The sequence below is a fragment of the Taeniopygia guttata genome, chromosome Z, assembly GCF_048771995.1.
Source record: "Taeniopygia guttata chromosome Z, bTaeGut7.mat, whole genome shotgun sequence".
In the NCBI taxonomy this organism is placed as follows: Eukaryota; Metazoa; Chordata; class Aves; order Passeriformes; family Estrildidae; genus Taeniopygia; species Taeniopygia guttata.
The window spans coordinates 67,588,101-67,614,729 of record NC_133063.1 but is presented as its reverse complement, the minus strand read 5'-3'; the positions used below and the strand labels follow the sequence as shown (position 1 = coordinate 67,614,729).

Here is a 26,629-nt window from a genome sequence, read left to right as displayed (position 1 = left end):
GCGCTGTCCTTCTGATTGTGGCTGTCTTAGACCATATCATAATTTCTGAATAAAAACTTATTAAATATTAATTCAGCTGGATCATTTTTACCTATAACACCTGTTATGAACAAAAGGGGCTTCCTGGTTCCTATGGGGACACTGCTGAATTGAGCTAAGTACTGACATTGAAATGTTAATTAGCTAATTGCTCCTGGGAATCACCTACACCCCCCACCCTCACTGCCATTCTAGGACTGGGATGCAAAATAGAGGGACCGGTGGAATCATGGGAGGGGGTTTTGGGGATGAAAACACCCCTAAATGGAAGGCTGGGCACAGTGGAGGGGGCTGGATGGGTGTGCTGGTTGGGGAAAAGGGAACCACATCTCTAGTCTGTGTTTGATCTGTCACCATAACCTGCAGAGGACCAGACTGGACTGGGATGTGGGAAGCAGGCAGAAAGGAAGACATTATTCCTGGTGTTATCAGGAGGGAAAGAGAGGGATCCAGGCTCTGCACATTCCCTCACCCTGCGGCTACCAGTGTGCCAGGAGGAAGGGGAGAGGACGGTCTGGTGTGACTTCAGATACGGACTGCACGCCTCTTCACTTCCAGCTACCAGCGTGCCATGGAGACTCCAGGGACAGACTCTGCATGCTTTCTTACCCTTCGGCACCGTGTCGAGCCCCCTGCCCAGCTAATCTTTTTAATAAAGAGCTGAACTTTAATGAAGGCATAGACCCTGTTCATTTCAACATCTATCCTTCAATGTGAGCTCTTCCACAGTGATATGATGTTGCTGCTAAAAATGAAGCTCAAACAGACTGGTCATTTCTCACTTGTGGAAATCAATTTCCAAATAAATCCTGCCCTTGTACTCCATTCAATGGTGGAAAAGTAAACCTGAAGAAATAATAATAATTAAAACAACAACTATGAAAACAACAGCAACAAAACCCAACAACAACCAAAACAAGACCAAAAAAAACCTAACCTACCAACCAAACAAAAAAAACCCCACAACAACAAAACCACACACCCACACACAACAAAGCCTAGCTATTTATTATGCAGTGTATTCTAAAGGCAGGAAAAAGTACAAATGTCTTATTAAAACATATTCTGTATTTCAGAGGCACCATGAACAGCCATATGATGTGGTAGTTTCTATAGTGACAACTTGCTTTCCTTTGAAAATATGCTAAGCAATCAGACAAAACCAGAGCAACCGGCTGTGCTGCTGTGTAATTATTTCCCCCATCATCCCCCAAAAATACTGAATACACAGCTTTTCTACCCTTGAATTGGGAATGCCCCTCCCTACAATATAGCCTTTGTTGCACGAGAGAAAGGAGGGGGAGGTGTCAGAAACAGCTCAGTGGTGCTGTGGGGAGCAGAAAATTAGTCATGTTGCTGAACTGGCTTCTGGCTGGTAGTCTGGCATCTGGCTGGCTGCAGCGGGACCCTCGGTGGGAGCGCTGCCCGCCAGGCATGCCATCCCTTCCCACGAGGTACCACAGCCAACTCATTCGCGCTGCCCGCGGAGCCGAATCACCAAGCTGAGCAACGTAAACAGCACCGACAAATGCACAGTGTCACGCTTGGGCTTTCTGAAAAACCTGCGGGCTGTGCCCTGGACTGACACAGAGTGACACAGTTACTGATCCTGAGAGGGAGATACAAACGGATAGTTTCAAGGAAAAATAAAAGATGGTGGCTTTTTCTGTTTTTTTTTTTTTGTTGTTGTTGTTTTTTTGGGTTTTTTTTCCCTAAGCCCTTTGTTCTCTTCCAGCATGTTTGCTCTAGTTTAATTTGATAAGTATTTAACAGCAACACTTTTATGCTTTGCAATATGAGCACTTCTATGGTAGAGCACTGAGTGAAATCACATTCTTGGCTCCTTCTCTAAGTTTTCAGCTGACTTTTATAAACGCCTAATTGAACAATAATTCCTAGAGAATCAGAGGCAGTCTCAGCAGAAGTTCAATTCTTTTTCCTCCCAGTTGCTGCTCCTTTATTAGTAGTATTCCCCTTGATGTTGCCACTTTACACTTCAAGACCCACCAGACAATTCCCTGTGGCTGACTGACAAGAAGCGAATATAAGCAATTTAGTCATTGGGAAAAAAAAACCCAAAATACTTTGTCTCCAAAGAAATATGACTTACCTGACAGCACAGACTGCAGTAGCACTGAGTTTAACCTCCCTTCTAATGCAATACTGTTCCAAATATGTCCTGGGTAGTAGAGTAAATAATTCAGCAATGCATGATCTATTTTATTTTTTTCAGTGCTTCTTCTTCTTCCAGAATGGTAGTGAGACAATCCTTATTTCCTATCCTTGAGTTTCTTAGTAAAAATTCCCCCTTCTTCCTGAATCCTGGATTTATGGCAAACATTTTGAGAATTCAGTGCTTAAAACTGAGACATGTTGACTAGACCATCAGTTACGTGGCCCTGTTCTCTTGTGTTTAAGGCTTCATGGCTTTTCTGGATGAATATAGTTTGTGATTAAAAGTTTGGGAGATGATTTTGTTTGGAGAAGGGTTCTTTGGGCATCAAACCTGTGAATTTGACACTTTTCTCTTCAAGTACCATAAAAACAAAGTGAAATTTCCCAGAAAATTAGCATACAGGTAAAAAGTGTACTCCAAGGAACAGTCGGAGAAAAACATCTGCATACCTTTGTTTATGGTACTTAAAAATAAGTTGGCACACTGACTGTGAACAGTTCTTGTGATAATTTCTTTTATTTTTGCTGAATAATGTTCTGGAACTAAAGTGGAATATAGTTATGCTGTGACTTTGGAAGGACACTCATAGTTTTCAGGTATTAATATTCTAATATTGAGCAAGAAAAAAGCTTTGAAAAGGAAAAATGGTTACTTGCAGGATGAGTTTTTGGCAAGAGAAATACCATAAAAATTTTTGTTCTAAACAAACAATGAACATAGATAATGTTTTAATTAAAAGAAAAAAACGTGCTCACAAAGGAGACCTTAACAGCTTTTAAATGGAGGGGGTTGAGTTGTGAATGAGATTATGGTCTCAGTAATTCATCTTCAGTCTGATGAAATATTTTGCTTCTGCACCTGTGACAAATCCAGCTGTTCTAGACACACTTTGTAAAGAAACACCATAAATTAACATGATGTCCACACATAAATACTGAAGAATCAGTGACAAGCTGATAAGAATAGTGGCTGCAGTAGTGCTCCAGAAATTAGGAAAGCTGATTTTAATATCTCACTCTAGCATAGACTGTCTTTGAGACCTTGAACAGACCCTTTAACCTGGGTCATCATTAAGTGATCTGTGGTACATGGTCTGAGCTGCAACACTCTCACTGCCATCCACAGGGCAAGGTCCAAAGTTAGTCTATACCTGGCGTAAGGTAATTTATATTTGAATGGCTTGTTGCCTTCTCAGTGACAAATATCCTTTCTAGGTAAGAACAATAGTGTTCATGGCTGAGATTGTCAGTATTTGTCAAAGCTGACCTCATTTCCTTCTGTGGGATCAGAATCAAGGTAATGCAAGCTGGCTTTGAAAGTCTAGCTTTACAATGTCATTTGAACATTACTGCTAGCATCAACTGGTTTATTTGCAAGAGCAACAGAAAATGCTGTTCACATTATTTCTGTGATTTCTATATTGTTGTTGCAAGAATGCTGGGGAAATAGAAATAAATAATTTCATAGAAATGTTTGTTAGTTTACTACGTGGCAGGATTTGTTTACAGATTGTAAGTGGATATGCTAAAGCAGAAGTCAGATATTGAAACGTTAATCACCTCAGCTGACTTCACCTGAGCATTGGAGAATTTTCATGATGCATTCACAGATGCGTTGGAGAGATTTTCATGCAGGCTGGAAAGGAGCTTGGAGAAATCTTGCATATGTTTTTTAATGCACAGACAGGGTTTTGTGTGAAACAGCATGCTTGTTTCAGAGATCCCCTTCCTGGATAGATACATATCCAGTCTTCTCAGGAGACAAGAGCAGTGACAGACCTTGCTGCTGTGACTCATGTGACAGCTCTGTAACCCCATGCTTTCCACAGCCTGGGAGTGACTGTCACTCCAGCATTTTCTGTGCTTGTAAGGAGTTTGGTTTCCAAGCTTATTTCCTCCCAAGCCACATCTTGAGTCCCACTCATGTAGTGTAGTGCTGTCACCTACTAGTCCTAGGCAAATGGTGGATTGGGTTCATTTTTCTCTTGCTATTTCACCCTGGCTGTGCTGATTAGAAATGCATCTACTTATTTCTAACATGTAAGGGAGAAGTGTCTCCCAAGGTCACAGGTCTGCTTCATTCCACCCTAGGGTAATGGATCTCCCATTACATTTTCACTTCTTTCATGCTTCATTTTGCACTTCAAGTGCTTATTTTCAATGAAAGCTCAGTTACTTCCCTGTTGTAGAATTGAATTTTAAATTGCCTGCAAGATTTTTTTCATCATCTGAAATGAGAAGAAATAAAAAATTATAACAAGATTCTTCAACTTATTAAATACACCTCTGCATGTCACCCAGTGCAAACATTGGCCTTTACATTGCCCCTTTGGGGCAATAAGTGCAGCAACCTTACCAGAAGGTCAGATGGGATGCAAAACAGTAGCGCTTGCTTCAGACAAGGGCAGATGAAGGTTGTATACACTCTCTTGACTGATTTATATCTGGCAGCAGGGAGGAGGATTCATTATAAGAGCGCTTTCCTGAGATGCAGGTGAGCTGTTGGGGCCCTCTGAGGTAATTGCTGTACCATGTTGTATGTCACTAGAAGAAGCCTGAGGGCTAAAAGTCATCAAAAGATGACTGATAAGAAATAGGAGGTACAGTCACTGCTATGAATGTGTAGGTTGTAGGATAGGGGACCAGCCTGCAGGTACAAGTACCCAAAGGTATCATGTCCCAGAGCTCTTTCCTGAAGTATTGCAAGAAAATCTGATACACCTGTTATTGAAGAGACACCCAGGATTATAAAATACTGTGGTTGCAATGACATTTTCCTCATGCAGATGGTTAAAATGCCCCATTCAGAAAACAAATTAATTCTTAGCATCAGAAAACAGGAAAGCAGTAGTAATTTTCTTAGATTAGATGGAAAGATGCAATTGAAAATATCCTGCTAACGTAAGAGGAAGTTCCCAAATTCTTAATGAGACATTATTTGTCTCAGATGGTAATACTGCCAAAAATTGTTAACACACTGAATTAGCAAGATTGTTTTATAGCTAACTGTTGCTCTGTTGCTACTTAAATTTTCTGACCAATGATGCAATATTGTCAGGTGTTGTTAGAAGTATTAAAAGCTCACCTAGACATGCTCCAGGGCAACATGCTGCCCCTGACCCTGCTGGGATCAGGCCTAGAGGACCTCCAGAGGTGTCAGCCAGTCCATAGAATTTTGTGATTCCTTTTTGCCTAGTGCTAAAGCTGCTATTAACTACTCGAGTTCCCCTTATTTCCTTTTCACCCCCTTCCCAAAATAAACAGATTTGATAATCACATCTATCTTCTGGGTTTAGTGAACAATTATAAATTAAATAGAAATTTTGAAGAGGGACAAATAACATTTTACACTTAATGCCTAGTACAGTAGTCAGAGAGTGGATGCTGCTGCCATGGGATGAGCAGCACTGGAGGGTACTGTGGGGACATGGTTTGTGACTATTCCTCCTGCATAGCGAAATTTCCTGCTTCTCTCTGAAGAGGTGGCTGGAAAGTGGAGAGGAGGCAGAGAAAACCCTCATCTGTTCTGATAGCAAGATTTATTGATTCTTGAGAATATTGCATTTTACAATGATCTGCCTTTTCCAGTTAATGCAACTTGAATCTGAGCCTGGAAAATTTACGATGCTCTTTTAGATCAATACAAGCCTGCCCAAAAGTACATCATATACGCAGTGACAAAGAAATTGAGAAAATACAACTTAGGTGTTTCAGCTGCAGAGCAAGGAATAACAAATATGCTTTGGAGATGAAGTCTGATTTTGCTATGGAATGATCCAGCTGTTCGAGACATCAGGAAGAGATCACAAAATATGCTATAGCCTACAAGTAATCTTGTGCAAGTGCAGAAAAAATTTTGAATGAGAACAACCCAGAAAACCACATTTAAAAGAAACTCTACATGATTCCTAAGGGAAAACAAGCATTGGTCCTAATAGCACAGCTGAGTTCTGAGAAAGAAATATCCACACAAACATAAAATTTTTCACATAAAACACATTTTAGAAATCCTGCCCACTAGTTATATCTTAATCGTTCTTTGCCAGTGGGCCAGTGTAGGTCACTTGCCTAGTCTCTGTCATGATCAAGGCTATAGCTCATGATCTGAGAGGTTCCTCCAAGGCAAGTTTTATCACAATTGTCAATTACGTTTTGTGGTGTTTTCTTTCTTTAGGGAGTGAGGTTCAGATGTCCTGCAAATTGTGTGCAGTGTCAGTTACCACAGTATAAGACATTAAGTCATTGGAGAGCATCCAAAGGAGCGTCATGAGCATGGTGAAGGGCCTTGAGGTAAACTTGTATGAGGAGCAGCTGCGATCACCTGGCTTGTTCAGCCCAGAGGACACGGCAGGGAGACTTTACTGCAGTTACAACTTCCATGTGAGGGGAAGAGGAGGGGCAGGCACTGATCTCTTCTCTGTGGCAGAACCCAAGGGAATGGCCTGGAGTTGTGTCAGGGGAGGTTTAGGCTGGGTATCAGGAAAAGGTTCTCCACCCATAGGGTGGCTGAGCACTGGTAGAGGCTCCCCAGAGAAGTCGTCACAGCACCAGCCAGCCAGAGTTCAAGAAGCCTTTGGGCAATGCTCTCAGGCACATGGTGCATTCTTGGGGATGGTCCTGTGTAGGACCAGGCGTTGGACTTGATGATCCTTTTGGGTCTCTTCCAGTCTGCATATTCTGTGATTCTGTGAAGAATTGTGTGTATGCAGCCCTTTAGTTCTTAAAATGGTTTTATAAAAAAGATGGAGAGATTTTTTTTTTACATGGGCAGATAGAGATAAGACAAAGAGGAATTATTTTATACTAAAAGAATGGAGATTTGGATTAGATGTTAGGGGGAAATTCTTCACTGTGAATATGGTGAAGCATGGCAATAGGTTGCCCAGAGACATTGAGAATGCTGCATCCCTGACATGTTCAAGGCCAGGCTGGATGGAGCTCTGAGCACTCTAATCTACTGGAAGGTGACTCTGTCTGTTACCAGCGTATTGGAACTAGGTGATCTTTAAGGTCCGTTCTAACCCAAACCATTCCAAAAATCCCAAGGGCTCTGTGCTTTTCTTTGAGTTCAATTCTTTTGTTTCAGCAGGGTTTCCTCTCTCTCCCCGCCCATGCTTAACCTTGATCAGCTGGATTACTCAGGGCCTCTAGTAAACTCCGGTAAGCATGGATTGTATGTTTTCCTAGTGTGCCAAATTAACTCTGAGTTGTATGGGTGACACATAAATGCCACTGTCACTTCCTTCCCTGTGGTTCTTGATTTTTCCTCCAGAAATATGTTCCAAACATACTGTCAAGCCCTCAAAGCCCTCTAACTTCAGTGTCAATAAAGGATCTGACCACTGCCAAGGTCATTAGAACTTGTGTGAATTGACAGTAATTGGCATATAGCTAGCAGGACAACTTAAGTACCAGTTCAGTAGCTAGGTATATATAATAAAGTCTATATATAATAAAGTCCGGGCCTGGTCCTGGGCCTCTCAGCCCATTTTTCATATTTCAGCCCTTTGCCAGTCTTGAAAGCTGTGCCCATTTAGGGGAAGCCACCACAAGGTTCCCATTCTGCTGCACCCAGAGGAATGAAGATATCCATCTATGGTCTGTGATGGGGGAAATTGCACATGACTTTGCTACTACACTCTTGCAGAGTATTACCAGTGGGGGAGTGAGCAGTAGGAAGAAGATTTGTTTAACTGTGGTTGTCTTCCACAAATTACTAAATCCTGTTTCAGGTTCCACTTAAAATCCTGAAAATCTAAGTGGTGCTCTAAGGTAGAACTTCCTTAGCTCCAAGTCTGGGTGTGGAGAGACCCTCTTAGGAATATCTGCAGCAATATCTGCAACAACAGCATACAAGTAGTCTCATGTTCATCCCATCCTTCTCCTGATAAATCCTTTCCTTTGTCAGAGGGACAGGTGCAAAGCTCATCCTGCCCCACTATGTACAGAAGATGCATGCATTTTTTAGACTATAGCGTTCTTTAGACTGCTGGTTAACCATGCAGATGTAAGATGCTGATTGGCTAGTGTTTAATGAATTGTGGAAATTAAAGTAAAATGGGGTTTTGCCTCTGTTTTGTAGCATGCCATGTCCCAGCATTGCAGTGTGCACCTTGCTGCCAAACACTGCTGAGCTCTGGAACTCATCCAGTCCCCATCTGTCTTCTGAAGCACTTCATGCAAGTACCTAGGGCCCACTGAGGAGAACTGTGAAATACTGAGAGCAGTAAAGATATGACAAAAATTACAGAAATGCTTATAGATGAGACATCAAAAAAAAAGTATTAGGGAAGCATCAAGAGAGTAGTTCATAACTGGCCTCTTTTTTTTTTTTTTTTTTGTAGATTGGTGAGTAAAATGTGCCTGGAAATCCAAAGGCAAATAAGGGTCCTGCAGAATAATCCCCGGAATTTTATAGTTTTCCATCACGACTTACCCGATACAGCTGCGATGGATTGTAAAGCATTTCACAGATGCCAAGCCCCTGTGATTCAGCCCTTTTGCCTGACATTCTGCAAACAAATGGTTCATTTTCAATAAAGGTCATAAGTTAAAGGGAAGCAGGAGAGCTATAAAACAAAAATGTTTGCTATCTGAAACACTGTGACAGAAGCAATATAGAACAGATATTGGTAATGCAATGTAAACATTGGATGCAAGTCCAGTAACAAAGCTAGAAAAACAGCATTTCAGCCAGAAAAACCTTGAAAGAAGAACTGGAAGTCTGAAAAAGGGTTTTAAGCTTGTCAGCCTCTGTTTCGCCCCAGTGGTTTGAAATTGCAGCAGCAGGAGTTCTTGTTTACAAAGGACATCTTTCATCTCCATACTGCCAGACAGTGAAAGGCACCACACACTCATTTTTTGTCATGGACACTTTGAACAGTGAGGCAAATCAGAAAGGAAGGTGTTGCAAGGGCCTTTGTGAGAGTAAGGGTGAAATGCTACGGGATAATAGGTAGTGAGCTGAAAATGAGCTTGCAGGCCACTCTTTACAGAGCCAGACCCACTGCATTTGTTGCTGCATTGTGATGGAGTGGCATTTCCCCAGGGAATATCACATGTATGTGTATGTGTGTGTGCCCTTGCTTTTCTTATTCAGCTTTCTCAGGAGCTGCGCACAGAGCCAGCTGAAAGGCCCTAGTGAAGGTCTTGATTAGTGTCCCAGTTTTAATTGGGATGCTTACCTGCCAAGGCTAGAGTTTATTTAAAATTTTATTAAGAGATTACTTGCTGTTTATTAGAAATTATTTTCTGTTTTAGAAAGTTTAGACACCGTGAAGTGTGCAGGAAGACTCAGCTGAAAAAGTTTAGTGTAGAATGATTAGTTGTCCTTGGTCTGTAAAAGCATGTTGGCATATCTTCAGTTTTACTTCTCCAAATGAATGGTAATTGTGTTTGCTGTGTTTCACTTGGGATTAGTAATACTTTGTGTTTTCATCCCAAATCAATCTGAATTAGCTTAATTCTCTCAGTGATTGAACAATTGCCCCATTTCAATAGTGTCACTTATTGCTTATATACTGGATGAAAACAGAGACTCCCTCTCTTCTTATTTTTGCACATTTCTGCCTCTGAGTTTGAGCTGGTGAGTGGAAAAGGTCAAATGCCAGGAAGATTCAAACTGGTGTTTGAGTTTAAAGGTACATATGCTAAACCTTCATTTATATCTGCTTTCATAGAGAATTAGCATTTCTGTATGTGTGCAAAGGCGATATAGGGAGTATCTGACAATGAATGTACGAATTTGAATGAATAGATGAATAGCCATTTTGTAAATGACAAAAAACATGTCTGTATGTTTCATATACAGTTCCAGAGGCAGGAGTTTAAAATCTAGTAGTGGAAATAAAACCTTAAGGTAGACAGTAGCAGCAAGAGGATGGAGACAACCTAATGTGATGACTAAAAAGAACTGTAGAGCTGTCATGAAACAATATCTATGGCACCAAAGCTAACTTGCATCAGGGTGAGTGATAGCAAAATTACCATGGGTGGTTCAATGTGTAATGAATTTCAGGTTTTTAATGCTGTGTCAGTGATGGAGTATATTATTACATGGCCAAAGGGGGCTGATATGAACACTTATTAAGTCTTATGACCCTTCAAGCAAATTCAAGCTGCAACATGCCAAATCTGTCACTGAGTGTTATGCTAATCTCCCGTTGACTTTTGTGGCAGTTTCCCTTTCAAAGTGATGGCAAAAGGCCAAGGACTCTGAGGAGGGTGGCAATGTCCCTGTAAATGGACATTGTAAATGGAAAAATAAGAAAACTTTGTTAACAATGAACTTTAGGTATGTTGGGACTCAAATTGTTCTGCTGTCTTTTAATGTGCCTTTGTGAGGCATGCTGTTGGAAATACTTCAGTTGTAAGACTCTCCAAAAACAGGAAGTGAGCAAATCAAAGACTCTGAGAGATGATACAAAATGTATTAATGGAAAAAGAAATTAGGATGCCAAAAGTTAAGTGTAGTGCTTCTGACATGAGCGGGAGGAGCATCTGAGAAAACTGTAGAGGGGAGGGCAGGAAATAGAAATCATACACGTGTTACTGCATCCAGGCACTGTGTGAAAATTGCCCAGGCAGCTCCTGCTCTGAACTTTTACAGTACAAAATCCCTTACCTTGGAAAATGTTGTAGCATCAGGCTTAAGATCCTCCTGTTTCATTGTTTTTGAAGCTTGTCCTGAGATACTAATTATCTATTGGTTTTGTTTCATGCAAGTGGGGCCTCCACTGCCTTGATTAGCTGATTTAGTAGAGCTCAAGTGCTCCTCTCACACATCATGCTTGGATGGAGGGCATTGTTTCATTATAGATCCACTATGACTTGCAGTTTCCTATTTTCTTGCCTTGCTTCTGAGGGCTGTGTAGCTGATTATTCAAATGCCCTCTTATTAGCAAACATTATCTTGTGTTAAGCAAACAGACATCAGCTTTATTAAATATAAATTGCTCTATAAATTTTGGTCATTAGAAAGCCATTAGAAAGCATAGACAGAAAAAAGTATGTTGAAAAGCTCATTTAGAAAAATGGGAGTATTATAATAATCATTACAAAATGAGGAGAAGAGGTTTGATAAATTTTGAAAGTCTCTGATTGACTGAAAACTAATGTTTTGGTGCTCACATTCTCTCTAGAGTAAACAAGCAAAGAAATAGATAGTGGTTGGAAATTATGGTGAAGACACTTAAAAGCCTCTAGTTATGAAACAGAAGAGAGGAAAGAGAGGAAAGAGAGGAAAGTGGTGCTGAGAGGATATGAAAGATGGATTGAGCAAAATTTAAAAATCAAACACAGCCAGCCAGAAGAAAACAGCAGAGATGAGAAAGGTGGCACTTATAAAACCTGAGGCTTTCCTGCAGGCAGAGAGGAGAGACCAGCTAGGACACTGCTGGAGCAGGGTGGGTGGTCCCTGCAACACATCAGAGCTCACTTACTTATTTATATGCAAGTGATGAATTCTGCTCCTCTCTGTTGTTAAGTGATGAACAAGGGGACCAGCTCTCACCTGAAATCCACACAGGGCCTGTGCACATATTTTGTCTCCTGTAGTCTTTCAGATCTTAATATTTTTCCCACTCAGGATTTTAAATGAGGTATATATATATTTTTTTTTTTTTGGCATGGAGGAATACCTTAGAGAGTGAATAATGTCACAGGCAGGACACTTTTGATTACTAATAACAGAAAATCTGGAAGCAGCATCTTTGTGACCTTACATTTTGTGGGACCTTTGTGTAGCCAAAAGGGTTCTTGTGGAGTATAAATTAGCAGTGAAACATATAGATGGGTCCATTTCTGAAATGTAATAAAAATAGGGGACCTGAATTATTCAGCTCTGTATTTTGCTCTTGAAGTTCATTGCAAAACAACATGTTTGCTTACAAAAGCCCTAAAGCTATGAAAATGCAAATAGGGAGCTGGGATACTATATGCTCTTGAAGACCATTCACTTTCACTGCTCCTATGCAATTGGAAAAAAATCTGGGCTACCAAGTTTGGTTATCTGCAGGACCAAGGGATGCTAACATGTTCGTGATCCTTCCAGCTCATTAATGTTTTAGAAGATGCTTCTCTTTGCTTGGAAGAGAATACCCTTTATAACAGCTTGGTGGGGTGATAGAGACATGTGGGTTGGCAAAGGGCAAACTGACTGTTCAGGGCAGGACAAGCCCTTTCCTCTGGAAGCCAGCTACCCAAGAATCCACCAGCCAAGCTCCTCCTGGGAGAGCAGTGTGAATCCAGTTCTGAAGTCTGAAAACAAGAGCTGTATAAGAGGAAAAATGGCACAATCTCTTACATTTTTAGTCATCATCATATTTTAAGCAGCTACTAGAAAATATAATTTGAGGGGTTACTCAAAGTATTTGTTTTCTTCTGTTTCTTCACTACAAATCCAAATAAGTAACTCATGCATTAAATATATTATGACTTTAAAATGTTCCATTAATCCTGGGAAAATTCTATTTTCCCTATAGATAAGCTGTTTATTATAATAATTAATATCAAATGTGCTGAAACCAGAGGTTGGATTTCTATTACTCCCTTACCTTGGAAAATGTTGTAGCATCAGGCTTAATCATCCCTTTCTCTCATGAATGTCCAGGTATACACTTCTAAAATACCTCTCAAATACTGTTATTCCTATGAAACTTTTACATGTAGATGAATAAATTTAGAAAAATGTGTGTGGGGGGGGGGTGTGTATACTTGTGCACACACCTAGCAATAGCACACGCATGCAGATACACATATTGGTTTCTCTATGCAGCGCATATATAAAAATACATAAAGAACCACAGTGTAAGTGTACAGTGTTTAATTCTAGCATGGTTAAAACAAAGGCACTCTGATGGGACAGAAAGAGAACCATGAACAAACAGTAGTTTGTTTGTACGGGAAGCAGCAATTTCATCCATGTGCATCAGGCAAATTCTCACTTCTTTTTTGAAACACTGTGCTGTCTTGAACATGCAGGTTAGGAGGAGGCAGATGGTGAGCTAAATTGAGATTAAACAGCTAATCTACATGAACACCCTCTCAGGCTACCCTTGCTTTCTTCTCTTCCTCATGCATCTATTTGTTTGGGGCAATTGTTTAATTCTATTATTGGTGGAAATATGTTGGCTTTGAATACTCCACAGCTCATGGTTTTATAGGAACAGCCAGGACTGAGCCAGAAAAGGACATTTTCATCTGTGTGAAGTAGTCACTGTTGTTTTCTTTCAGATTTCTGCTACATCCATCACAAAATCATTCACCTTGGAAGTGAGCTAGTGGGCAATAAAACAACACACGTGAATAATGATAGTAATAATTATATATACCTGTCGCCATTGAGGCAGGACTGGAACAAAAGAGACTCCAAGTCAGAAGGCAAGAAGAGAACTGATTTATTTAAAATACACTGCTCTTTTTATGGAGAATATCATGCAGACCGATTTCACTGGTCTTAAAGTAAGAGTATCGCATGCCATTGGTGCGCTGTGAATGATGCACAGTGGCAGAACATATCTATAAACAAGGTGAACAACAAGAGAGATAGAGAATTATTTACATTAATTTGAAACTCTTCCCAGGCCAAGCCTGGTAGAAATGTCTCCTTTTCTCTCTGACTGAACTGAGAATATCCACCTATACCTGCATGTAAATGAAGTAAAACTGAATAATTCAACAATAACACATTTTTTTCCCAAGGAAGGTACATGCTTCTAGCCAGGCAGAATATAAACAAAGGCTTGTGACCTCTGTGTGAGAGTTTCCCTGCTCAATATCACACAGTGTGCTTATTTCTTACATTAGTAAACTATATTTTCTTTATCCTGGCAGACTCTCTTGAAGACCAGGAAATTAGGAGGTTTTATGCTTTTTGTGTGGCTATGAACATAGGCTGAATTTCACAAGAATTTTTCATTCCCAGTTCTTTTGTAATAGATGTATTCTCTGAACTTTCCCAGATCGTGGGATGGGCAGCATCCCCACACATATACATATTAAACTAGGAACTGGTTTCGTTCCTTCAAAAAAACCCAGGAAAACACTGCTTGGACATGTTAGACTTCCAGATTCCCACTGACCCCTGGGTACACAGTCCAGGGAGTCTGTAATATAGGATGTATCAGGGATCACCTCATGTCATGCCTGGCACTCTGTTTTTCACACTGTTGGAGTTCCAGCATGGGTGGGGGGAAAAAAGGCTGTTGTCCAGCCTGGTTGCAGCTGCAGGATGAGTATAAGGGGGATGGACAGGGGGCTGCACAGCCACTGGGGTCTCCTGTGCTCCCAGACATGCTTGGGGCTTGTGTGTATGGATGTGTGGTAACACAGACCATGTTTCCATATCTTCCCCTCCTCAGTCTGTACAGCAAAGGACAAGCCTGACTTCAGACACACAGCAACTCAGAGGGAAAAAGGGATAATCTTGAAAGGCTGTAGAGTAAAATGTGTCTAATACAGAAGATGGATGTGCAGTGGGAAAAAAGTGAATATAGGACTGCTATTTTTCTTATCATTAGAGTCACACTGGAACTAATATAAGTAGGTATACTGCGTATTATAAGTAGGTATACAATGTATAAGATGGAGGCAAATGATCTCAGTTCTGAAGAGTATTTTTGTTTATTTTTGGTTTGCTTTTTTTTGTAAATGAGATGGCTTTTGTGCTATAGAAGCCCCTTTGAAGTTAAACAAGCTGTATATAAAAGGCTGGCACACATTTCATTTTAATATGCTATGCTATTCTGTATTTACAACCCATATAGCAGGCAGGATGCTGATCTCTTCTCTACCTGTACACATCCAGAATAACTCCACCAGTCAATACATGGCAATGGCTATCTGACAGCACAGTGTGCTCATTTATTTACCAGCCATCACCCACTAATCGTTGGCCACTTCTAAAATATTGCTTAGTCTTAAGAGCAGCAGGGCCATCCTACTTAATTCTGTGTCCTTGGGCCCAGGCTTTGCAATGCTGTACACCTCTGGTGGGACATCTGTGTCCACACTGAGCTGCTCCGCCAGCTTCTAAGCAAGAGCTGCTTCTGAGTACCAGCTCAGCCTGAGCTGCCTGTGCTGGGAGAAACAAGCATTGTCAAAGCAAAAACTAAGCACCTGCTGTAGTGCAACCTCCAGACTGTTGGGTGGGGTTTTTTTTTGGGAGGGGGCATGCATGGAAATAAGATGGCACTGAGTAGAAGAGTCTCCCTACCAAAGAAGAAGAGATTTTAACATAGCAGACACTAAATGTGTATTATCTTGGTTCATAAGGCCATTATTGTTTGAAGTGCTTAAATTCTGAAAAGCAGAGATCAGTCAGCTCTTCAGAAACCTCAGAGTCAGTTCAGACCCTGCAAGAGCCCCTTTTTAAAAATTCTGACAGATGGATTTTCTCTGCCCTGTATCCTAGATTTTTCTGAACCTCTTCTGGCAGCTTAGTGTAGTTTCAGAATAGCATCACGAAGTGGAAACTCAGCAGTGTTTCTTATTTCATGAATAAAGATTTGACAAGTGATGTAGATATTAAGATCAAATCCAGTTTCATCATGATTCTTTCATGAATCTTCTGATCCGACTTGTACTAAACTTTGTCTGAGTATGCAATTAAATAGTGCCTGCTCAAGGGATGGGATTAATAAATAAGTATATGTCAGTCCAATGTAATTTGAAAGCAGTGCCCAGTCTCACACTGATGTGATTGGCTGTGGACAATAAGACAGTGACTGTGTTTTTTTCTGTCAGAATAAAGACTGCTCTGTAAATTGGTTTCATTCGAGTGCATCCAACTGCTCCCTGCCTCCTCCTGCATACCCTCAAAAGCAAGTTCTTTTACATTCGTCAATAAATAAAAGATCTGGCCAGTATTTTGGAATCCAAACATTTCATTTATTTTATTACTTTAATCCAAACACATGTCACAGAAGCTGTGGTTGCTGCGAATCAGTGTGTTACTACTGAGATATGAAGCATATGTGCCTGTGCCTTCAAAGAAAGCACCACTACTTTGTAGATGTTTTTGTTTTGCAAGTTAAAGCATTTTTAAAAATTATACATTAAATCTAAAAGGTAAACACCATTTATCAGTAAAACACAATGTGATCATCCATTTTGACGGCCAAGTGATATCTCATATTTATAGGAAAATCATTATATGCATCCAATTTTTTTTTTTATTATTGCATTTCCAACATTGCCAGCTGAAGCAGGAATGTGAAACCAGGGAAATTAAGGCCTCTGGTTTTTGGCAAACTACACGAAAGGATTTACTACATTGATACTGAATAACAAATCATACCACTTAAGAATCTATTAATTGGCTCCTTGTCAGTGAAAGAAAACAAGTCCATAAGATAGCAACTGAAAAAATAAGGAAAAAGGGAAAATGCAATGGTCACATCACGGTTCAAATTTATCATGAAAAATGAACAAATAGCCTGGCTTCTTTCTTAAAAGGAAAGGAAAAAAAGGTACCCATAAAGGTAGGGGTATGAAAATGTTCCTGTCAGGACCTCAGTTCATAAGAACATGATTGCTGGGTAAAAGAATCAAAATTGCAAGGAGCGTCATGCCTCAAACAAGAAATTCCATCATCAGCCTCCTGTGATATCATTACACTGATGGAGGACAAAATCAAAATTATCTGGATAGTTTTTTCAGAGCTGTACTCATGGCATCCATCCAACAACTCCAGCATTACCCAGCATGCAAATTAAAGGGGATCTGTCAAATATCTCATGGAATCTTATCTCATGGCAGCTCACTTTATTTTTTCAAATGTTGAATGCTGTTGTACACATATATCAAGCATGTAGACAGCTTTAAACCACGTTTTAGCTAGTTCATCCATCACTAGCTTATGGGGGTTTATTTTTGGTGGTTTTTTTTGGGTTTTTTTTTGTTTTTTTTGTTTTTTTTTTTTTTTTTTCTGTTGGGGGGTGGTGGGGCTGGTTCAGTTGAAAAGAAGGAATAATGATTATAAAGAATTTAAGTGAAAGCAAAATGCTGTTCATGGCATATGCCCCTTGTTTGTAACAAAAGAAGGAATATAATATTTCTTCTATATTTATATTGTTTCATAACTGGAACATAAAGTCTGTATCCTATTCTATAAATGCATTAACAACAGAAAGAGAGCTAAGGAGAATCTCCATTCTTTTTTGGATGTGGGGGGAGTTACATCTCGAATCCTGTGTTCAGTTTTGAGCAACTCACTAGAAGAAAAGAGGTGCTGGAGCATGTCCAGAGAAGGACAATGAAGCTGCAGAAGGTTTTGGAGCACAAGTCCTGTGAAGAGCAGCTGAGGGAGCTGAGGGTGTTTAGCCTGGGGAAGAGGAGGCTCAGGGCTGGGGTGGGGTGTGAAATGTGACTTACCACACTCCACAATTACCTAAAAGGAGGTTACAGAGACATGAGGGTTAGTCTCTTCTCCTAGGTAAGAAGTGATAGGACAAGAGGAAATGCGGTCAAGTTTCACCAGGGGAGGTTTAGATTGTATACTAGGAAAAATTTCTGCACTGAAAGGGCTGTCAAACATTAGAACAGGCTCCCCAGGGTAGTGGATGAGTCAGTATCCCTGGAGGTACTTAAGATGTATAGATGTGGCACTTAGAGAGGGATTTGGTTTACCTGAGGACTTTGCAGTATTTGATTTAATAATCTTAAAGGTCTTTTTCCACCCAACCTTCTATGATCATTCTATGTATTTTCCACTTTCAGGTATGTTTTTCAGCAATTAGATGTAGACTACTAAATTGCTATTCTGTACATCCTGTGTCCTGATTACCAAATACTATTTTTAGACTTATGTTTATTAAAAGGATTGTAAATTTACTGGATTACAGATTACACTGAAAAATACAAGTGAGCAAACATCCATTTAAAACAACATAGAAACCATCTTCATCATTTATCTAATAAAAAATAAAGATTTCAGTTAATGTCCCTTTGCAATGTCCCTGCCAAACCATTTCCATCTGAAGCAAAATAATTGCATTGATCACCATGGCATCACTCTTATTCTCTAATGGACCTGGAAATAGCTCTGCTCCTCATCTACAGAAGTGCTTACCCAAGCCTGAAGTAACTGTTTCAGAAACTCAAATCTGTTACTTCACCAAAGCTGATTCTCTGTCAGAAGTTAATTCATGAAAAAAAACCAGCTGTGTTTTGTATAGGAAAAAAGATCCAGTAACTGAAATAATCCAGGATAAGAGATCAGAGTCAAAGATATTATTCCTTCTCTTTTGGGGCTGAAAGAGTCCATGACAATACAAAACTAAGAAGCTGTACGGCTCTTGGTTTCTTAATGTCTTGCCTCTTTTTTCCTGATCATTTTGGTGGAATTTGGCACCTAATTAATCTTTTAAGTTCAAGTTGCTACAAGAACATTACCAAAAACAGTTATATGGCCCCAAACAGAGTATTCCCAAGTGAAAGTCTGGGGCTTCATACGCTTATTTTTTAGATGGTAGTGTACAGATTTTACATTTTTTAGCATGTAGGGGGAATTACATGTAATCCAAGGCTTTGTCTGGAATATTAACCATTACAGAATTATTGAGTTTGGAAAGGACCTTAAAGATCAAACTTAGTTCCAACCCTTCTACTATGGACAAAGACAACTTTTGCTAGACCAGGTTGCCCAAAGCCTCATCCAGCCTGGCCTCGCACACTTCTTGAACACATATCTTTATTGCTGTTGAGTAGCAATGCAGTCATGCCATGTCAAAGCTGTGCTGTGTCTCCTTAGGTATTGAGTGAGGGTCACATCCTGTTCTGGGGTTGTTCCCTTCCAAGTGGAATTATATTGTGTGCATCATACAAACTCTGTGTTTCATCGAGGAGATGTTGTAATGATTCTTTCTGTTCTAGCTGCAATAATCCAAATAAAAGCATTCAGTTTAAATGTGTGTGTGAGCTGTGAAGATGCAGGATATTGGGTTTCAGGGAGTAATATAAGAGTGTTGGGCTAGAATTTCTAATGTAACTGGGGACTGTTGAAAATTAGAGCGTAAACTATTTTCATTGTGCAGTAAATGACAAGAACTGTTCTAGCCATAGAGAAAACAAGGAACAAACTTTACTGTGAGATTCTGTGAATGTTTTTTGTCTCTGTGAAAGTTCTTTGTCAAAACTCATGGTTTGAATTACCAAGCAAGCATCTTTTTATGGTCACCTTGATGTCAGGATTGCTTTGATTTTTCTCAGGTGTTGAAATCGATAACATTCCTTTCTGTTAATAACTACAGGGAAGCTCCCAGGTCCTTGTATCAGGCTTCTCAAAAATCCCTTTGTCCAAGTTCTGTCATAGAAAGATGACACTGAATTAAAAAAAAAAAAAAAAAGAGACGTTTATATTAATTTTATAATCTTTACTCTTCCCTGAAAATTTATGCTAATTATTTGGCTTTTATTATTTCCACAGCACTCTGAATAGAGTATTTCTGTTCTTATCTTATTGGTGACCTTACCCTTAGTCTGACTTATATTTTGCCAGCTTAACACTGCTATCTTCAGAGGTAACTGGGGGCTACTGTCCAGTCTCAGACCAATACTTTGGTGAAGGCAATAAAATCTACCACTGTTGCAGCATTTCTAGGAGTTTTTTTAACCCATGTTGAATTCAACTAATAGCCCTGAAAAGTTATGACATTTGAAAAATCCAGGGAAAATTGCTAAAGACATTGGCTATTGCAGGAGAAAATCTTTGCAAAGTCGTTCTGTCATCTGAAGTATAGGATAATAGGATTTAAATTATTATCTAGGGTACACCTAGATGCATTCACCTTAACAGTTAATTTCACAGCGGTAGATATGTGATCTTTGTAGGGACACAAAGGCGGTTCCTGTGTGAAAAATACAGTGCAGGAAAAGGAGTTGGGAGACAATGATAGTCTGTAGCTCATCAAATATTTATATTTTTCAAAACTACAAAACCAGTGATTCACCCAGTGGTGCATCAGAAAAGAGCTGGGGCTAGGCTTGTTACACTTTCCAGGCAGTAAGTGGATGCCAACAGTAATCAGGAGTCAGTGGGGAGATTCTGAGCATGCCTGGTGGAGAGGCTTATTGTTTTCAAAGCCCAGTTTCTATCTTGAGAGAAGGAGGGATCTGAGTTGTGCTGCATCACTCTCCTTGCAATCTGTTCTGGCACGATTCCCTGCTCGGTGTGAGGGAGTTTAGCCATCCTCCAGCATTGCCTTTAGATAAGAGATAGAACTAATGGAGTCTGAGGACTCAAAGCACAACAGCAGAAAAAAGTGAAAATATTGATGAGTTTTTAGGAGGTGAAGGAATGGAATTTTGTAATAGATAGTGTTCTGTTTTGTACAAGACTGATGCTGGAATACAATACTAACCTATTTTCATAACAAGGTATGCATTAGAAGTCTCAAGCCCTCCTCCCCCCCTTTACTCTGATCCAGGTAAAATGCAAGAAAAACAAAAAATGCAAAGGAAATCTTGAATGCTGCTGTTTGAGAAAAGCAATTTTCCTTACCTACATCAAAGAGACTACTCTCTGTCTAGCTGAGCTGATTGTTAGCTTTGCTTTACCGTCACTGCTGAGCCTTCAGTTGGATGGAGTCCTAGTGCTAAAACCCTGAAACTTCCAGAGAAGGAGCACTTTTGGCAGCAGTTGCTGATGGTATAGCACCTTTCAAGGCAACTTGCTTATAAGCAATCACAGTGGAAATTTCTTCAGAGCCAGGTGGTACAGGCTGTGCTTGTCTTCTGCAGCCACCTGCAGAGATCTGGTTTTAAACCAGCTTTTAAGGCCATCACACCACCAGGGAGAGCAGCATAGCAGGAAAATCTTCATTTGTCTTTTTTTTTTTCCAACCCATTCTCGTATTATATTTCATGGAAAACTTCATGGATAGCATTTTCCCCTAGGGTTATAATAGCAAATTAAAACTTAAAGCATGGGGTTTTGTCTGTGCTCTCCAGTGTTAACACATTGTGGGAAACGTTTTGATAACAAAGAGAAGTCAGGTTGATCTGGCTACAGTGTAGTTATAGGCTGCATTTCTTTTAAGCTGTCAGTGAAGCAAGAAGCAGCATAGCTATTCATGACAGGTCTATAGCTGGGAAAAGCACAGTTGTGATAGCTCCACTTCTCTTGTCCAGCTCTGCTCTTGGAAACATGGTTCATAAGCCTCTGGTGACGGTGTTTCTATAGAGATGATGCCCTTTGCCATTTGCCCTTTCTCTTTGCTGTCAGCAACTTCCACAAATGAAGTTTGATCAAAGATTTCTGCTAAGTGTTTTCTCTAAGATGGAGAGTTTATATGGCATTTAAATATATATTCAGACAGACTCCTTACTAATCATTGCACAGAAGTTTTCCAGGTTTATGATTTCCCAAACATCTTCCATACATTTTTTTCTCACACAACTGATTTAAATGACAGGTTAACACTGTACACCTCCAGCCTGTGTACAGGCTCACAAACTCTATGCCTGCAGCACTTCTCTAGTTTTCTTGCAATCCAGATATTGATCAGTTATCCCTTTTTTTTTCTTTTTTTTTTTTTTTCATTTTATGACAGACCCTATGGTCACCCAGGGGAGAAATCAAATGGCATCTTCTGTCACCATGTGGTCCCTCTGCTGTAGGCTTATGCAAGACCAAGCCATTGTTAGACAGCACCTAAACCAGCCTACCAGTCAGCCAGGCAACAGAAATTACCACTACATGTTTCAAATTCCCTTTTGTGTTATAGAACGTGGCAAAGACTTGTGGAATTTGAGCTCTCTTTCCAGGTGGGTTTCAAAGAGCATGGGACTGTCATGATCACACTGTCTGTCTGAATTTTGTGTTCGTACATAATCTGAATTTGCATTCTGAATTTTTGCTAGTGTAGTACAAAATGATGTTCTAGAGGAAACACTCAAGGCAAAACTGCTTAAAGGCCCTTCACTCATTAAGAACAGAATTTTTTTTTTTCAAATGCCTTATTGGACAGTTAAGTTTAGATGAAACTCAGCAATAAAACCACTGAACAAGTGACAAAGCATTCATGCTCTTCAGTTCAATTACTCTCCTAGTTCCAGCCAGGACTAATTTTTGCGGTAGTCTGGAGGAGGCATGTCCAGGACTTGGAGATTATTTTAGACCACTTCACACTTTTTCCAGGGGCAGGGGAAAGGGTCTCCTTTCTGAGGAGAAGGGGTTCTTTTCTGTCGAGGAGGCATGGCAGAGAAACAGTGGGGTAACATTGGCTCTGAGCCAGAGGGAGTAGGTGAGTGGCACTGGTTAGGAGCTGGGTGGAGCAGCCAAGGTGGTGGCTGTGGTCAGGTCAAGCTCTGCAGTGAGCATTTTGCAATTGAATCACTCTCTCTTTTGTACACTTTTTTGTTCATATTGTCAGTGTTTGTTTTCTTATCTCATTGCTGTTTCCAATAAATTGTTCTTACCTCAACCCTTTACTTTTTTTTTGCCTCCAATTCTCCTCTCCATACAGTACAGGAGAGGGGGAGGAGGAAGGGGAGCAAGCAAGAAGCAACATGGTTTGGAGAGTCTCAGTGGAGCACTGAACCGGGGAGTATCATTCCTAAATCATGACATGTGCCCATAAGACTCAGTATCTTCTAAGAAACAATGCGTTGTCATTAGCTGAGCAACCAAAACTACTTCATCCTTCATGCAAAACTAGTAACTTGGTTACTTTCCATATACAACACAAAATTTAATAGGAGAAGCTTAATTTTTTTTTCAAGTAATTTTTTTTGGCATCTAATGTTTCAGTATCCTCAGTTCCCACTATAACAAGCAGAGGAAAAGGGATGCTCTTGCGTTGTGCTCACAGCACCCCAGTTAGCCTTTTGCTCTGAACACCACCTCCTTCTCTCCTGACAATACAGGGAACAGAAATTAGGAAGACTTTATTAAGAGTACATTAAAAATAATATCCTTCCTAGAAACCCAGGTTTAGTGTCTTTCTTAGAGAACATGACTATGCCCAATACTCATGGTGCATTTTCAAAGTTAACTTCACATGGCTACTGTTGGGAAATCCTGATGTGTTCATTACCTAACGTACATGAATGCAATGTTAAGTTAAGCAATACAAGGACCAATCATTGTGATCTTATGGTTGCAATGAAGACAAGAAATGAAGTTATTGTGGTCCAGACTAGAGAAATGCTACAAATTTTAACTTGGCAATATCTTGAAGTCACAAAACCACCACACAAGAATAATCATCCCAGTGAAATAATTGTGATTTTGCTGTGACTTCATCATGCCCCAGGTTTGTCCCAGTGTGAGCAAATCCTTGGAAAGGTACACAAATAAATTTGAAAATTGAGGCAATAACTGAACATCAGAGGATGAAGTATCCAGACTGAGGATATCCCATTTTCTGGAAATGTAACCTTTTAAGATAGTTTAAGCTACTCAGATAAATTTACACATATTTACAAATATGAAATGTTAAGCACATTCACAACATCTGGCTCATGCACACCTTATTTCTTAGGCATATCCTATGCCTATACAAAGATGCTGCTTTTTTTCTTCCCCTTCCTCCTGAAACACCTGCAGCCAGTCTTAGCTTATAACAACACCCACAGCTGCATTTGGGGCTCTGCCTGCTGACTAAGGGCCTGTTGTTAAGTCTTGGGCCATGTGTTTAGCTCCATCAGTCATTAAAGCAGTAGCAATATACACCCGTGGTCATTGTCACTTGACTCAGTATCAGTTTAGTTACTCAGGAGATGAAATATTACCAGTGTGATTGGTGTTTGATAACTGCAAATCTGCAAGCCCACCAGATCATTCCCTAACACTATCCATGATAGGTGTAAAAATAATTCTTCCAGGTGGTTCAAAGCAGTTGGCTCTGAGCCTAGTAACTCACTGAGGCATTGTGGGATTGCATAATAAAATACTACTTGTCATGTAGTATTTTAATTATTGTTATCAGCTTCCAGAATTTCAGTAAACTGGGCGTACTGCATAATGAATTTATACTAAGCCAGAGGCATTGTATCACAAGTAAAAAGAAAGCTATGCTGCTATATTTTACTGGATATACTATTATACCAATAGAGTAAACTTTTACTCTCTCAGGAAAACATAAAAAAACGTGAGTTTAAGGTAGACTTTTCTTCAGCATGCCTGGATCTTAAAGTCCGTGCAAATGATAAACTCACAATATTATAAATTCATTTTGTTAATATTATCACAGCCTGCTTAGAATTTATCTAGAGAGTAGATGAGATGACCCTTCAGGTTAGGAGACTGCAAAAGGAGGATGATCATCCTCTTGTGTTACATAATTTCACTTTCACTCCTTTGCATATGGACATCTCCTTACTTTTCCAATCAATTACATCAAGAGCATAAATACTTAAGGTAAAACCCTCAAACAACTGTGTAACACTAGCAGAAACTTCCTTAAAATCAAGCTATACATGTAGGAAATTGAGCAGAAGAAAATTAGTGTAAATGAAAACTTAGAGATAAAGCACTTCTTACTTTGCTCATCTTGAAGAATTTATATCCACCTTTTCAAACAGCTTTCCAAAGCCAAGAAAATCTGTGATTTATACATGAGAAAACAGAAGAACAATGAGGGCCAACTATATGATTTAATATAAATACATCTCTGGGACAAAGGTAAAACACATAGTTTACCTTGGCAGGTGGGCTCCTTTCATTTTTTGAGAGTTATTTAAGCTTACACTGCACACTAAAGTAATACTTTATCAGTTTTTACTGCCAATAACAGCAGAGGACAAATTCAGTTCTTGAAAGATCAGCTGGTTTTATTCTGGTTTATTTATCATAAAGAGAACTTTATGATAATGTTAATTAAATACTCAGTGTAAACTATTACTATAGATGCATCTACCCAAAATAGCCCAGGCTGGCTTTCAGTATTTATTAGATTCTTGTGTAGATTTGTTTTCCTGCTCATGCTCAGACAAAGAAAAAAAAAAAAAAAACAAACCCACAAACAAACAAACAAACAAACAAAAAGAAAAACATCCAAAACCAAACAAACAAAGCCCAACCAAAACAAACCAAGAAAAACAACAAAACAAACAAATCCCAAAAAACACAACCAACGAACACAAAAACCCCAAGCAAAACAGAACAAAAACCCTAGGAAAAACTTTTAAATGGGAATTTATGCTGAAGACACTGAAAAACAATTCTCATGGAATGAAAATGGAATGAAAGTGTTAGTGGCTACCCTGGTCAGGCAGTTCAGATCTGGAGATATGTTAGACACCTGTCTAGTTCTTCTGCATTTGCTGCTGCTGCAATAGTGGATGTCCAGGCTAAGCCACCGAACACACAATGCAGAGATAGAGGGAGGCAGGGGTCTGCAAGCAATCTTGAGAAATTTCTCTCCGGAGATACAATTCATGAAGATTACAGAGCACTCAGTCCAGAAATGCTTACTCACAAGAGCATCCCCATTAGCTTTTGGCCTTGGACCCAGAGGATGCTGGCACTGCTTGCAGAGAAGCTGTCGGGCAGCAGGCTGTACAGCGATCCTGCAACATGACACCGTGCCCTTGCTTTGCACAGCCAGTTCCGATGGTTCCAGCCGGGGCTTCTGCGTCCTTTGTAGCCGCAGGGGAATCCTCAGGTGCCCTCTCAGTGCTGACTGCCTGGCCACTGCTCTGCTCCATGGGCAACCATGGCTGCAAGAAATCATTCTACTTGCTGGAGGGGATGCCGGCACACATCTTAACTTACCCTTTGTGCAATGCCCTGGGTTTTGTGAGGCTGAAGGGGAATCGTACCAGAATCAACCTTCTTCCTCTTCTTCCCCAAATGATGAGCTCCTTTGCTGCTACTTGCAAGAAGAATGCATGGGAAGAGAAATGATGATATTTAATGTTTGTTTCAATATCTACTGTATCTGTCAAAGTATTTTCCTACATTGTCTAATCCTTTATTTTTTAATTACTTTCCAATTTCAATTGACAGTATCATGGCCCTCTTGCTAGTCACCTTTTTGCTCTTACCCTACTTTTCCTCCAGTGGCAACAGTCTGAAAAGAGGAACTAATATGTGTTTTAATTTTAGGTTGCACAGCATCTGGGACATCTTTTTCAGACAAAATAAACATGACCCTTGATTTCATGTTGGTCTTATTCAGAAACTTTTTCTCCTAAAAATATTTCACAGCCTTGATATTTACCCCTTTTATGTGCTGGATGCTAGCAACAACTAGAATTGCTGGGCTTTACCTGCCAGCAATTCTGTTTGGAGCCAGACTGTCATGCTAAACTCCTAACTAGGAAAGCCAATGGGAAAAAAATCTTACCATCAGCCTTGGTCATCCTTAAAAAACACCAAAAAAAAACAGTGGCATAAAACTTAGACTTCAGAAATATTCTGAGGAAGAAAGTAACTCCTGGTCCATTTTATTATAACTTCATCAGTGTTCTT

General features: G+C 39.9%; 2 long non-coding RNA genes across 2 annotated transcripts in view; both read right to left on the bottom strand.

Annotated features, from left to right (window-relative positions):
- LOC121468100 (uncharacterized) overlaps nt 1–8,730 on the bottom strand; it is a 42,386-nt gene extending 33,656 nt beyond the window's left edge. Inside the window, exon 1 of the long non-coding RNA XR_005978065.2 lies at nt 8,651–8,730. This is a non-coding gene — a long non-coding RNA (uncharacterized lncRNA). The remainder of the gene's footprint in view (nt 1–8,650) is intronic.
- Nucleotides 8,731–13,593: 4,863 nt separating this feature from the next.
- LOC115491002 (uncharacterized) lies at nt 13,594–26,033 on the bottom strand. Its single transcript, XR_003956946.4, has 2 exons — nt 25,931–26,033; nt 13,594–19,535 (listed from the first exon to the last, which is right to left on the bottom strand). It is a non-coding gene; the product is annotated as an uncharacterized lncRNA (long non-coding RNA).
- Between the last annotated feature and the right edge of the window lie 596 nt (nt 26,034–26,629).